Genomic DNA, 14,101 nt, shown 5'->3' on the forward strand with positions numbered 1-14,101 from the left:
CTTATCACCTGCCAATTTCTTAAACATACCAGGGCTTGATCTCCAGCAGATAAGCAGAGAAGCACAGCAGGGAGGCTGATTTGGTCAAGGTCAGACAGAGGGAGCTAATAAACAGCACAGTCAAGATCTCAGCTTCACATCCTACCATACCCCAACTACCCTAAAGTAATGCCAGCTTTCTTAAGCCGTCATCTAAAAGTTTTAAAAACATAACTAAATTAACAAACTTCCCAACAAGCTGATTTATATTAAGGGAAAGTAATTTGATATGCTCATCAAATCTCATCAATTAGAGAACCAAATTTCTGCTTTTGGTCGGGGAGGGCTCTCAGAGAGACCTCGAGTGTATATTTTGGAGACCACCAGAACAACACACACGGATGTGTGAGGGACCCATCTGTACATTAAGACCAGTTCACAGCCTAGAAAGCAGCCCAGCATCTCTCTGATAACCAGTAGAGATAACTGATCTGTAGACTAAATAGATGGGTTTCCTTTAATCCTGGAGTTGTTGTCCATAGGCTTGAAGATGTCTATGAAGTCCATGAAATTATATGCAACTGTGTATTTGTGGAGATTTTTTTCTGGGGAGAGGATTGTTAAAACCTTCATCAAAATCTATGGGTTAGCAAGGTTTCTGTTCCTAAAGACTATTCTAAGATTCAAAGACTACAGTTAAGTCCATGGACCTGTGATCTACTGACCACTTGACAAGTTCCAGGAACATAATGTCACATATGCTCCATTTAAACTCCTCCCACCAAAGGGAACCCTTTTGCACTGTTGGTGGGAATGTAAACTGATACAGCCAGTATGGAGAACAAAATGATGACTTCCTTAAAAACTAGGAATAAAAAACTACCATATGACCCAGTCATCCCACTAGTGGGCAGATACTCAGAAAACCATCATTGTAAAGAACACATGTACCCCAATCTTCACTGCAGCACTATTTACAAGAGCCAGGACATGGAAACAACTGAGTTGTCTGTCAACAGATGAATGGATAAAGCAGTTGTAGTACATATATGCAATGGAATATTACTCAGCCAAAGAAAAGAAAGAATTTGAATCAATTCTAGTGAGGTGGATGAGCCTAGAGCCTGTTATTCAGAGTGAAATAAGTCAGAAAGAGAAAAAATACAAAATATTGATGCATAATTGTACTGATGAACCTATTTGCAGGACAGGAATAGAGACATAGACATAGAGAACAGACTTATAGACACAGTGGGGGCAGGAGAGGATGGGACAATTGAGAAAGTATCATTGAAATATATACATTGCCATATGTAAAAGAGATACCTAGTGGGATGTTGCTGTTTAACACAGGGAGCTCAGCCTGGTGCTCTGAGACAACCTAGGGGGGTGGGATGGGATGGGGGATGGGAGGAAGGGTCAAGGGGGAGGAAAACATATATACACCTATGGCTGATTCCTGCTGACGTATGGCAGAAACCAACACAACATTGTAAAGCAATCATCTTCCAATTAAAAGAAATAAGTTTAAAAAAAGCTTCTCTCACTATTTCTCAACTTTCTCTTCCAAGTCCTTCCTCACCCTAAGTGCATTGTGATTGTTTTCTCCATACAGCTGGACTTCTACAAGTTCAGCATTCTGCCCATAAGATCACCTGCCAATTTTAGAAGTAAGACACAGAATAAAAGCTCATCAGACATATTAAAAGGTGAGAGGCTGAAAGAGAAGAGTGGAAGGACTTCCCTGGCAGTCCAGTGGTTGACTCCACACTTCCAATGCAGGGGGTAAGACTTCAATTCCCGGTTGAGGAACTAAGATCCCACATGCCAAGTGGTGTGGCCAAGAGAGAGAGAGAGAGAGAGAAGGGGGGGGGGGGGGAAGCTTGCTGATTTCCACTGGGAACAATTTGGATTAGGATATCTGCATTTTAGCAGGATTTAAGCATTCCTTATCATGTTTCTGGAATGCCCAAGAGGAGTGCAATCACATGCCCTTTATACAATACTTCTATAATCAATTTTATGGCTAAACATTATTTTGGAGAGCCTAACCAATTAAATAAGGAAAGAAAAAGAAATCATTAAAATAATACCAAAAGAAGAAATAGAAACATAACACAGATGATATTATATACATGGAAAAGTCAAGGAAGTAACAAAATTATCAACTGTAGCTAAAAAAGTTGTAAAATATATACAAACATCAATATGACCCATGCTAATTACACTAATTAGTCACTATTCTCAACAAGAACAACTGCAACAAATACTTAGGAAGCACATGAAAGCTTTGGGTCTATAAAGAGATGCGCCAAGCTCACGCTGTAAAGATATCAGTTCTCCCCAGGTCTAGTTCACAGATTTCCTAGACCATAATTCCTGGGTTTTAGTTATTTCTGTCTCCTCAGGACCTAGCCCTTATCAGGCACTCAATAAATATTGTTTGGATAAGAGCGTGAGCTCCATATCAATCAAAATCCTAAATGAATTTTTCTAAGAACTAGAAAAGTGATACCAAAATTCATTTTTAAACAGAAACAGGAAAGAATAGCTGAAACAGAAGAGCTCACAGAAACCATGTGTATCAGATTGAAAACATGCTACAGATCAACAGTTAGTAAAACAGTGTGATACTGGTGTGCATATACATACAGGCATACTAAAGCCATAAATCAATGGAAGAGAAAGTTCAATCGAAAAAGTAGATGTAAGAATTACATGTTTTTAAAAAAGAGAGAAGTATTATAAAACACTGGAAAAGTCAAGTATCATGGTGTCATTTATTTTTGTAAACAACATCTAACCGTACGCCTCTTCCCTTAACCTCAGGCATCATACTGTTAAATGTGTTTTCAAGTCAATCCCCAGGGCCCTGTCTTAGCTCTGGTCACCACCTCTCCTCTCAGTCTGCCCGTAGCTTTCTACCTAGTCTCCTTTCACCTTCTCCTCCTTCCCTTCCTCCACCTGCTGCCAGAGTTGTCTTCCCAAAGCACCCACTGAGTTTTCTCAACCTTCTGCATGTGAGGGCTCCCCAGATCCACTGCAATGGTCTCCAAAGCTGGAACAGAAGTCTTTCCCATGATGGTCTTCCACAGAGGAGAACAAAAGCCAATCAATACTATCTGACTTCAAAAAGTTGGTTGTTCAAGGTCACGGGTGATCACGTGTTTGAGTTCTGCCATACTGGGGTTGTTTGGGGATTATTATTAATCCTAGCAAGTCCAGAAATGCAAAAGCAGTGAGAGCACTGAAAAGGTTATAAGAGAGGATGAACAAGTATAATGGAAAGTAAAGAAACTAAAAGCTACACTGTGGGAAATAATGCCTCAATAGACTTTCCATGTACAGCAACATTGTCTATTCAGGGGTAGGTGGTCGTCCATTTACACGAGGTGAAGAAAATTGAGTACACTGGTTTTAAGGCTTCTTAACGCTTTGAAGAACTAGTTTACTTCTCCTACTGTATGGAAATGCATCCAGGGACTTGTGAATTGTAATATCACAGTCATTCGGGACTTGAGATCATGTAAATCTACACACAACCTTTCACAAGCTAATTTGAAAATAAGAGTTGGGTAGAGTTTTACCACTGTTAAGAGTCAGATATAGTTGTCTTTTTCCAGTTTGTAGACAAAAAAAAAAAAAAGTACATAAAGAATGTATTTTTCAGTGTTTTAGTTTTGTGCTATGAATTTTTCTTCTTTCCTGAAATTCTTAATCACCCATCATCTCTTCCTGCCTGTTATCAAGACTCTTAAAATATCACATGTCAGAGAAGCTTCACTGAGCCCCCAGCACACCTCAGAGACCTCAAGCTTGAGCCCCTGTTCCATCTAGTCTAGCACTCACCGCAGCTAGTGAAGGAGAAATATCTGGTGTATTTCCCGAAGGTACAGCTGGGCATGGGTTCAAGTGGCCACTCCAGGGCATGCATCTGAAAGTGTCCAATGACCATGTAAAATCCAAGCTGGTAGATGTGTAAATGTTCACACTGACAGATAACAGGTAGCTGGGAGTTGCCTACAAGAATTTCTGTGTAGTTCTGACCATTTATATATTTATATATTTGTATTTATTTCAGAATTTGTTTACTTAGTCTACAATTTATGATTTAAAGTCTAGGAGGCAAAAACTTGGCTAACCCATGTGGAAGAACACTTAGAAACTATAGAAGAAATGCTGATGAAACATTAAAAGAGAGATTAAATTGACTACTAGATTAGGCTATTGATAAGGAAGACACCTAAAAAAGAATTGAGGGAAAGGAGAGGAAGAGAAACATCTTAGGACTAATTAACAGGAAGAGGCAAATAATAAGTCCTGAAATATCAAGACACAGGAAGCAAATCTTACAACCCAGAGGGCTGAGGTGAACTGAACATTGTTTTCATATCATTTACTACAAATAGCTTCTACCTATTCAAAATCAAGATATGGCATTAATATTTCCTTACTAACACCTAAAATCCACCAGAATAGGTACATTTGGCCGTATTCAAATTATCTGTTTGTGTGTCTGTCTTACCACTCAAGTTCCTAGGCGTCGGTTGTGTTTTTAACCCCAGTCTCTAGCATTTGACAGGTTCTCAATCACATTGGATATTCCCAGGTGGCACAATGGTAAAGAATCCATTTTCCAAAGCAGGAGACACAAGTTTGATCCCTGTCAGGAAGATCATCTGGAGGAGGACATGGCAACCCATTCTAGTATTCTTGCCTGGAGAATCCTAAGGACAGGGGAGCCTGGTAGGCTTCAGTCCATAGAGTTGCGAAGAGTTGGACACAACTGAAGCTACTTAGCACACACGCACAATGCACATTGGTTGAGTTGAATTGATAATCGAACAATGAAATTGACAACCAAACATTAATTCCATGGCAATTAAATGCACAAATGACATACATAAAACTTGAATGTATAGGAAACACAAATATAGTGATAATGGTCATTTCAACATTTAGTGGAAAAAATTAAAATAAGTAATGAATTTTAAAAAGACAACATCTGGAATTCCCTAGTGGTCCAGTGGTTAGGAGTCCACCTACCAATGCAGGGGACATGGGTGTGATCCCTGGTCTAGGAAAATTCCATGTGCCAAGGAGCAGCTAAGTCAATGTGCCACAACTCTTGAAGCTCATGCATCTAAAGCCTGTGCTCTGCAACTAAAGAAGCCACCACAACCAGAAGACTGCACACCTCAATGAAGAGTAGCCACCACTCGAGAAAGCTTGCACACAGCAACAAAAACCCAGCACAATCAAAAATAATTAATTAAAGAAAAAGATGTCTGGGGCTAAGAGGGTGTTGGTGATGCGTGGCATTCATTGTGTCCTGCATGGTGATGTGCGTTCCGGGGGACATTCTTGCTGTGAGTGTACTGCAGATGAAAGTACTGCACTGTCGTGTAAGCGGGCGATTTGCAGTACACGCCTGCCTGCTCGGTCACTCAGCTGTGTCCAACTCTTGTGATCCTGTGTAGTGCAGTCTGCCAGGCTCCTCTGTCTATGAGATTTCCCAGGCAAGAATGCTGGAGTGGGTTCCCATGCTCTTCTCCTATAGAAAAAAAGAAGAGAAAAATACAATCCATAGTCTCTTGCTGTGTGTGTGCATGCTAAGTTGCTTCATTCCTGTCTGACTCTTTGCAACCCTATGGACCATAGCCTGCCAGGCTCCTCTGTCCATAGGATTCTCTAGGCAAGAATACTGGGAGTGGGTTGCCATACGCTTCTCCAGGGGATCTTCCCAGCCCAGGGACTGAACCCACATCTCTTACATCTCCTGTATGACAGGTGAGTTCTTTACCACTAGTGCCACCTATGAACCATCCTTTCTAGCGCTTTCCTCCATCTTTGCTGCAGGCTTTTCACTTTGATCTCCTTTGTGTGTTTCCTTTTACCATGTGCCATTAAAGATGCCTGCAAGACTTGTTCCTGACCCCTTTCTCACCACACACAGTCCAGGGCATCTCCTTGGTTTCCATGACCTTACTCCTTCCTGGATGTCTGTGACCCTTTAAGTCCATAATCAGCCAGAACTGCTTCCAGAGCTCTGAGTACTTAGACCTCAGACCCCACAGCTCTTTTCATTATTCTTATTTAATGCTAATCAAACCCACCTTGTTTTCAAAAGAACTTATGCTATTAAGGTGGCTTATAAAGATACATTTAAAAAGCTACATAAAGGCAATATGAAAAGGCAAAATCCATGTCAAGGTAAAAATGAAGGCAATTAAAAAATAATGGAAGAGTTATTTCACAAGGTCTGTTTAGAAAAGTTGTACACAGTTGCTTGATCTGTATCATAAGTTTGGCTTTCAACTTGCTACTAGCCATCGCAAAAAGGGAAACACAAGTTCATCAGTTCAGTTCAGTTCAGTGGATCAGTCACGTCCGACTGTTTGCAACCCCATGGACCACAGCATGCTAGGCCTCCCTGTCCATCACCAACTCCCAGAGTATACTCAAACTCATGTACACTGAGCCAGTGATGCCATCCAGCCATCTCATCCTCTGCCGTCCCCTTCTCCTCCTGTCTTCAATCTTTCCCAGCATCGGGGTCTTTTCAAATGAATCAGTTCTTCAAATCAGGCGGCCAAAGTATTGGAGTTTCAACTTCAGCATCAGTCCTTCCAATGAATATTCAGGAATGATTTTCTTTAGGATGGACTGGTTGGATCTCCTTGCAGTCCAGGGGACTCTTGAGAGTCTCCTCCAATATCACAGTTCAAAAGCATCAATTCTTCAGCACTCAGCTTTCTTTATAGTCCAGCTCTCACATCCATACATGACTACTGGAAAAGTCATAGCTTTGACTAGATGGACCTTTGTTGACAAAGTAATGTCTCTGCTTTTTAATATGCTGTCTAGGTTGGTCATAACTTTTCTTCCAAGGAGCAAACATCTTGTAATATCATGGCTGCAGTCACCATCTGCAGTGATTTTGGAGCCCCCCAAAATAAAGTCTGTCATTGTTTCCACTGTTTTCCCATCTATTTGCCATGAAGTGATGGGACCAGATGCCATGATCTCAGTTTTCTGAATGTTGAGTTTTAAGCCAACTTTTTCACTCTCCTCTTTCACTTTCATCAAGAAGCTCTTTAGTTCATGTCAAATTAAAACAATATGTCTATAGCAAATTTGTTGTTCATGAGTAGCAAAAATCTTCCTAGTAAGCAGAACTGAGAGCAAATTCTCTAGTGGATTTTAATCAATAAAAAACTTGCAATGTAATGATTAGTATCCTCAATAACATCCTAAAGGTAATTACAAAAATGAGAGACCTAATACTGTTTCTAACAATTTTCTACAATAGTGAGTGGAATAACATAATTATATAAAATAATTCCAGAAGAAATCAAGATGGTACAAACCAAGAATGCAGATCTGATGATTTGACTTGAATCAAGGATGAGGAATATTATATACTTTGCAAAATTTTTCTGCAAATTTTATCTTATTCAATGGAAAATTTGAAATTTATTGGTTGGCAGTGATTTTTCTGAAGTGCAAAACACGTCTTTCTTGGTAGTTAAGTGCGGACATATTTGCTTTAAAAGCTAGACAACGAGGGTGAGAGTAAAAGTGACAACCTTTAATGAATGTTGAGATGTAGATACTAACCTAAAGGAAGCCACTCCACTTGTTTCTGCACGGAGATGACCCGAAGGGCTAGCAATGGACAGAAAACAACCCAGGTTCCCTTTGAACCAGGGATATGTCAGCAGGCAAGTCCTTAGGTCTCTATGCCATGGAACAAAGACAAAACAATGAGAACCGAGACAGTGAAGACACATTGGAGAAATGCTGAAAGAGTAGAATCTTCAGGACTTGGCACAGGATAGTTAGAAGAAAAAGTAGAGTCTAGAAGGACCCTTATATTAGGGAAAGACTTTCATCTTTTTTGCTTTTTTTCCTTCTCACCAAATTTCCCTTGGCAAATCACCACTGATAAGGAAAAGAGAGGAGACACAACACCAGAGGAATCAGCTGCAAGTGTCAAGGTGCCTAGCCAGAGCAAATGACCAAAGAGGGACCCTAACTGAACGTTCCTCTCTTCATGCCCTTGAGGCTGAGTGACTGCAATCAGGAGAAAAGGCTCCTAAAGAGGGGCACTGCCTGAGGCTGAGGTGGAAAGAGACTCCTTGAGATTCAGGACCTCCTTGAGGGAGAGCAGTCTAATGCCTCCTAAATATTGAGAGAGATACATACTATACTCATAAATTGGAAGCCTCAGTATTGTTAATATGTCAGTTCTCCCCAGTTTAGTTTATTGATTCAGGGCAATCTTAATCAGAGCTACAACCAAGGAGATGGCAATCCATTCTAGCATTCATGCCTGGATGAATGGGCAGAGGAGCCTGGTGGGCTACAGCCTATGGGGTCAGAAGAGTCGGACACAACTTAGTGACTAAACCACCACCATCATCTTATAAATGTAAAAGCCGATTCTCAAGTTTATATAGAAAGGCAAAGGATCCAGAATAGCCAGAACAATCTTGAAGAAGAACTAAGTTAGAGGACTCTGATTTTAAGGCTTACTATAAATCCATAGTAATCAAGACAGAATAGTACTGGCATAATGATAGACAAATAGATCAATGGGAGAGTGCAGAATTCAGAAACAGGCCCAAATATATCTGGTCAACTGACTTTTTGCAAAAGTACCAAGGCAACGGAGGAAAGAAAAGTCTTTTCGATAGATGGTGAAACAGAGATTGGATAAACATTTCAAGAAACTTAAACTTCACCTCCTACCTCATAACACACTCAAATATTAATATGTGATGATTCAAATATCTAAATGTGCAAGCTGAAACTAAAATGCTTCTGGAAGAAATATATGGAAAACATTCATAAGCAAGTTAGTCTCCCTAAACAAGGGCGTGAGAGGATACATGGTTAGAAGGTTGTCCACATGGACGAAAGAGCAGTAGCAAAGTAAAGCAGTAAAAAGAGACTGGTCATTGAGGGAAATTTATCAAATAAGCAAATGATTGAAAGAAAATTGAATCTGAATCTTCATTTCTGGAAGAGGAATATGGAAAGGGAGAACACTCACTTGAACCATGTAGTGTTTTGAAGGCATTGGTGTAAACTAATGGTCGTCAGTATAGAGAGATGAATGTATAAATAAATATAGAGGTAAAGTAGAGGATAATGTGTGTGGAAGAAATATATTTCATTCACTAGATCTTTTCACTTCTGAGAGGGGCTCCCACTGCCAAATCTGGGACAATTTAAATGTCAAAGTAAATAATGATAGGAAAAGGTCCTAGCCCAGTGGGTAAAATAAAAATGCAAGAGCCCATAGAAACTTAATAAGTTGATGAATAAGCTAAAAGTTTAATGAGAAATGGAACATTTCCATTGTCTCTTAAAACATATCAATAAAACAACTTTTAATTGCAATGGGAAAACAAGTAACTTTAGAGTCGAGAAACTGCAGATACCATCTCATCCAGTGATCAAAGTTAACATCATCAGTAACAGAAAAATTGAATTTCTGTGCCACCTAATAGGATGCAATGAGAAGAACACAGCTTCATTTCTGCCATATTTTTGCTAAATATGTATGAGTTTAATCATAAAGAAACATCAGACAAACTCTAATTGAGAGACATTCTACAAAATAACTGGTGTGTATTCATCAAAAGTGTCAAAGTCATGAAAATCAAGGAAAGATTGAGGAATTGTTCCAGATTGAAGGAGGCTAAATATACATAACTAAATGCAATGAGTAATTCTGAACTAGAGTCTTCTGCTCAAATGGAAATTCCTGGAGAAACTGGTGAAACTTGAATTAGGTCTGAGGATACTGATACTGATTTCCTGATTTTGATTGCTATATTGTAGTTAGGCAAGAGAATATCCTTACAGGAAGAAAATGCACATTAAACATACATATATAGGGTGATGGGATATTGTGTGGTTAAGTTATCCTCAAATGATTCAAGAAAAGTCTTTTATATTTCAGTTCAGTTCAGTTCAGTTCAGTTGCTCAGTCGTGTCCAACTCTTTGCGACCCCATGAATCGCAGTACGCCAGGCTTCCCTGTCCATCACCAACTCCTGGAGTCTACCCAAACCCATGTCCTTCGAGTCGGTGATGCCATCCAGCCATCTCATCCTCTGTTGTCCCCTTCTCCTCCTGCCCCCAATCCTTCCCAGCATTAGGGTCTTTTCCAATGAGTCAGCTCTTCCCATGAGGTGGCCAAAGTATTGGAGTTTCAGCTTCCAACATCAGTCCTTCCAGTGAATATCCAGGACTGATCTCCTTTAGGATGGACTGGTTGGAACTTCTTTTATATTTGCTTGTATATTTTTTGTAATTTAAGACTATTTCAAGGAAAATATCGTAAGGGGGAAAACTCTAGTGGAGGGATACTGCAGAATCATACACCTTCCTGTGTATGTTTGGCATCTATATATGTGCCAATCTACAGCCTTTCCAGCCACCTATGATGTGATTGCAGGACCAGACATATGAGGAGTCAGTTCCCCATTTTCTGGAACTAGAAAAATATCGAAAGGTTCCTGTTCTTTTTAGGCCTTCAGAATACGATATGAATTTTCCTGAAATTCCTCTTTTGGGGGAACTTAGATAGCTCAGTTGGTAAAGAATCTGCCTGCAATGTGGGAGACCTGGGTTCGATCCCTGGGTTGGGAAAATGCCCTGGAGAAGGGAAAGGCTACCCACTCCAGTATTCTGGCCTGGAGAATTCCATGAACAAAGGAGCCTGGCAGACTATAGTCCATGGAGTCACAAAGAATTGGACACAGCTGACTGATTAACCCACATACAAATATTATGTACTGGATTCTTACAATATAGTAAGCCAGAGTAAAGAAAATATTAAGGAAATCATAAGGAAGAAAACATATATTTACAGTAGTGCGCTGTATTTGTTAATACCATAAGTTTACATTGTCTGTTTATAAGATAAATCATCTGTCAGTAGCTTCATCAATATCATCTTATGTGTGCAAAACACTGTAGACGTTACTAACACCAGACATCAAAAATGAAAAGATACTGTGAAAAAGAAAAATTCATATTTATTTACAAGTATAAAGAATCATGCATTGATAATGAAGAAGCTGCAATATGATTATTTACTGTAGCTAATGCCATGAAATTAAAAGACTCTTGCTCCTTGGAAGGAAAGCTATGACAAAACCTAAGACAGTATATTAAAAATCAGAGACGTCACTTTGCAGAAAAGGTCATGTAGTCAAAGCTATGGTTTTTCCAGTAGTCATATACGGATGTGAGAGTTGGACCACAAAGAAGGCTGAGTGCTGAAGAATTGATGCTTTAAAACTGTGGTGCTACACTGAGAAAACCAGACTGAAAGAGACACGTGCACCCCAATGTTCATCGCAGCACTGTTTATAAAAGCCAGGACATGGAAGCAACCTAGATGCCCATCAGCAGACGAATGGATAAGGAAGCTGTGGTACATATACACCATGGAATATTACTCAGCCATTAAAAAGAATTCATTTGAATCAGTTCTAATGAGATGGATGAAACTGGAGCCCATTATACAGAGTGAAGTAAACCAGAAAGCTAGAGACCAATACAGTATACTAACACATATATATGGAATTTAGAAAGATGGTAAGGATAACCCTATATGCAAAACAGAAAAAGAGACACAGATGTACAGAACAGACTTTTGGACTCTGTGGGAGAAGGCGAGGGTGGGATGTTTTGAGAGAACAGCATCGAAACAGGTATATTATCAAGGGTGAAACAGATCACCAGCCCAGGTTGGATGCATGAGACAAGTGCTCAGGGCTGGTGCACTGGGAAGACCCAGAGGGATCAGGTGGAGAAGGAGGTGGGAGTGGGGATCGGGGTGGGGAATACATGTAAATCCATGGGTGATTCATGTCAATATGGCAAAAACCACTACAATGTTATAAAGTAATTAGCCTCCAACTAATAAAAATAAATGGAAAGAAATAAATAAAATAAAAATAAAAATAGATAAAATAAAATTGTGCTAGAGAAGACTCCTGATAGTCCCTTAGACTGCAAGGAGATCAAACCACTCAATCCTAAAGAAAATCAACCCTGAATATTCAGTGGAAGGACTGATGCTGAACCTGAAGCTGAAGCTCCAATACTTTGGCCACCTGATCCAAAGAGCTGACTCACCGGAAAAGACCCTGATGCTGGGGAAGACTGAGGGCATGAGGAGAAAGCGGAGACAGAGGATGAGATGGTTAGATATCATCACTGACTGAATGGACATGAATTTGAGGAAACTCTGGGAGATGGTGGAGAACAGAGAAGTCTGGTGTGCTACAGTCCGTGGGATCGAAAAAAGTCGGACACAACTTACTGACTGAACAACAGTGTAATGTTTACAGTTTCTTCATAGTAGCCTAGCCTATAAATTAATGAGTAAATCACTAGAAAATATCTATGGCATCCAATATTACACTCAAATTCATAGTACTGCTTTGTAAACATTGTTACATTTTTTTAAAACCCACTTACCTGTGATGATAGGCTTGTAGGCAGTTTCTCCAATTATGAGAGAGAGAGGCATACTACATGGTAATATAATTTTTTGAAAACAAAGTTAGAAAACTAACACGTTAATTTTGTATTACGGTAAATATCACTCACCTTATGCCTATGTAAGGATAGGCTACCCACTTCAGTACAAGTCTCACACAAAATGTACTACATGATAAATACTTAGGCAGTGATGATGATGACACAAAACCTTCTCATACCGTTCTTGCTGTGCAGTTTTTAGATTTTCACCCGAAGATACTCGCACACATATACAACAGATAAACCTATTAATATTAGGGCACAGTGTTTATTTACTATTCATTAAGGTGAAACGGATCATCGTAAAGGTCTTCATTTTCTTCCTCTTCACACTGAGCGGGCTGAGAAGGAGGGTGAGGTAGAGGAGGCAGAAGAGGTAGACGAGATGGAAGTAGAACCTGGAGAGACAGGCATGTTCAGTGTAACTTTATAGAAATACATTGTAATTTCTGAGTTCTTTGCCTTTTCATTTCTCTAAGCATTTTTTTAAATCAATATATGGTATGCCAGTCCTGTTCATTCCTCTGGTGTGGAGTCTGTTAGCTCTTAAATTTCTCCAAGATCCTATCTTGAAAACCTTCATTGCCCACCTCCTTTTTTTCTTTCCGTGTATCCACAATCTCTTTCATGACTTCCTTGATAGGATCTGTTGTAAATCCTGTGAAGTCACATACAATATCTGGACACAATCTTCACAGTGATTTATTGTTTCAGGCCCGATGACTTTCATGGCTTTTTCTGTGACAACAATGGCATCTTCAATTGTGTAATCCTCCCAGACTTTGATGATGTTCTCTCTATTGGGGTTCTCTTCCATAGCATTGGCAATCATTTCCATAGAGCACTTAGATGTCTTGGGTTGAAATCATAGGATTTGGGGTGGCCAGGGGCATTGTCCAATGTCAAAAGAATTTTAAAAGACAGTCCCTTTCTGGCAAGGTATTTCCTGATTTTAGGGGCAAAGCACTGAAGGAACCAATATAGGAAAAGGGTTCTCACTGCCCTGGTCTTGTACAGCTAAAAGACTGGCACTTCATGTTTATCTTTTCCCTTCAAGGCTGGGGAGTTAGCAGCTTTATAGATAAGGGCAGTCCTGATATAAACCAACTGCATTTAAACACAATAGTAGAGTTAGTCTATGCCTTCCTGACTTGAATTCTGGTGCTCAATTCTCTTACTTAATAATAAATGTCCTTGGTAGAATTTTTTTTCCAGAATAGGTTACTTGTATCTGCATTAAAAACATGTTCAGGCAGATTTCCTTCCTCAATGATTTTCTTCATGGCATCTGGTAACTCCTCTGTTTCCTCTTGGTCAGAAGAAGGTGCTTCTCCTGTTATCTGGATGTTTTTTAAGCCAAGCCTCTTTCTAAAATTATCAAATCATACTTTGTTGGTTTTAAATTCTCCAGCTTTAAATCCTTCACCTTCCTTTCACTTTAAGTTATATAATGACTTCGTTTTTTCTTGAATCACATTAAAGTCTATAGGCATACCTTGTTGTTATTGTTCAGTCTCTAAGTCGTGTCTGACTCTTTGAGACCCCGTGGACT

The sequence above is a fragment of the Muntiacus reevesi genome, chromosome 1 (genome assembly GCF_963930625.1).
Source record: "Muntiacus reevesi chromosome 1, mMunRee1.1, whole genome shotgun sequence".
Taxonomy (NCBI): Eukaryota; Metazoa; Chordata; class Mammalia; order Artiodactyla; family Cervidae; genus Muntiacus; species Muntiacus reevesi.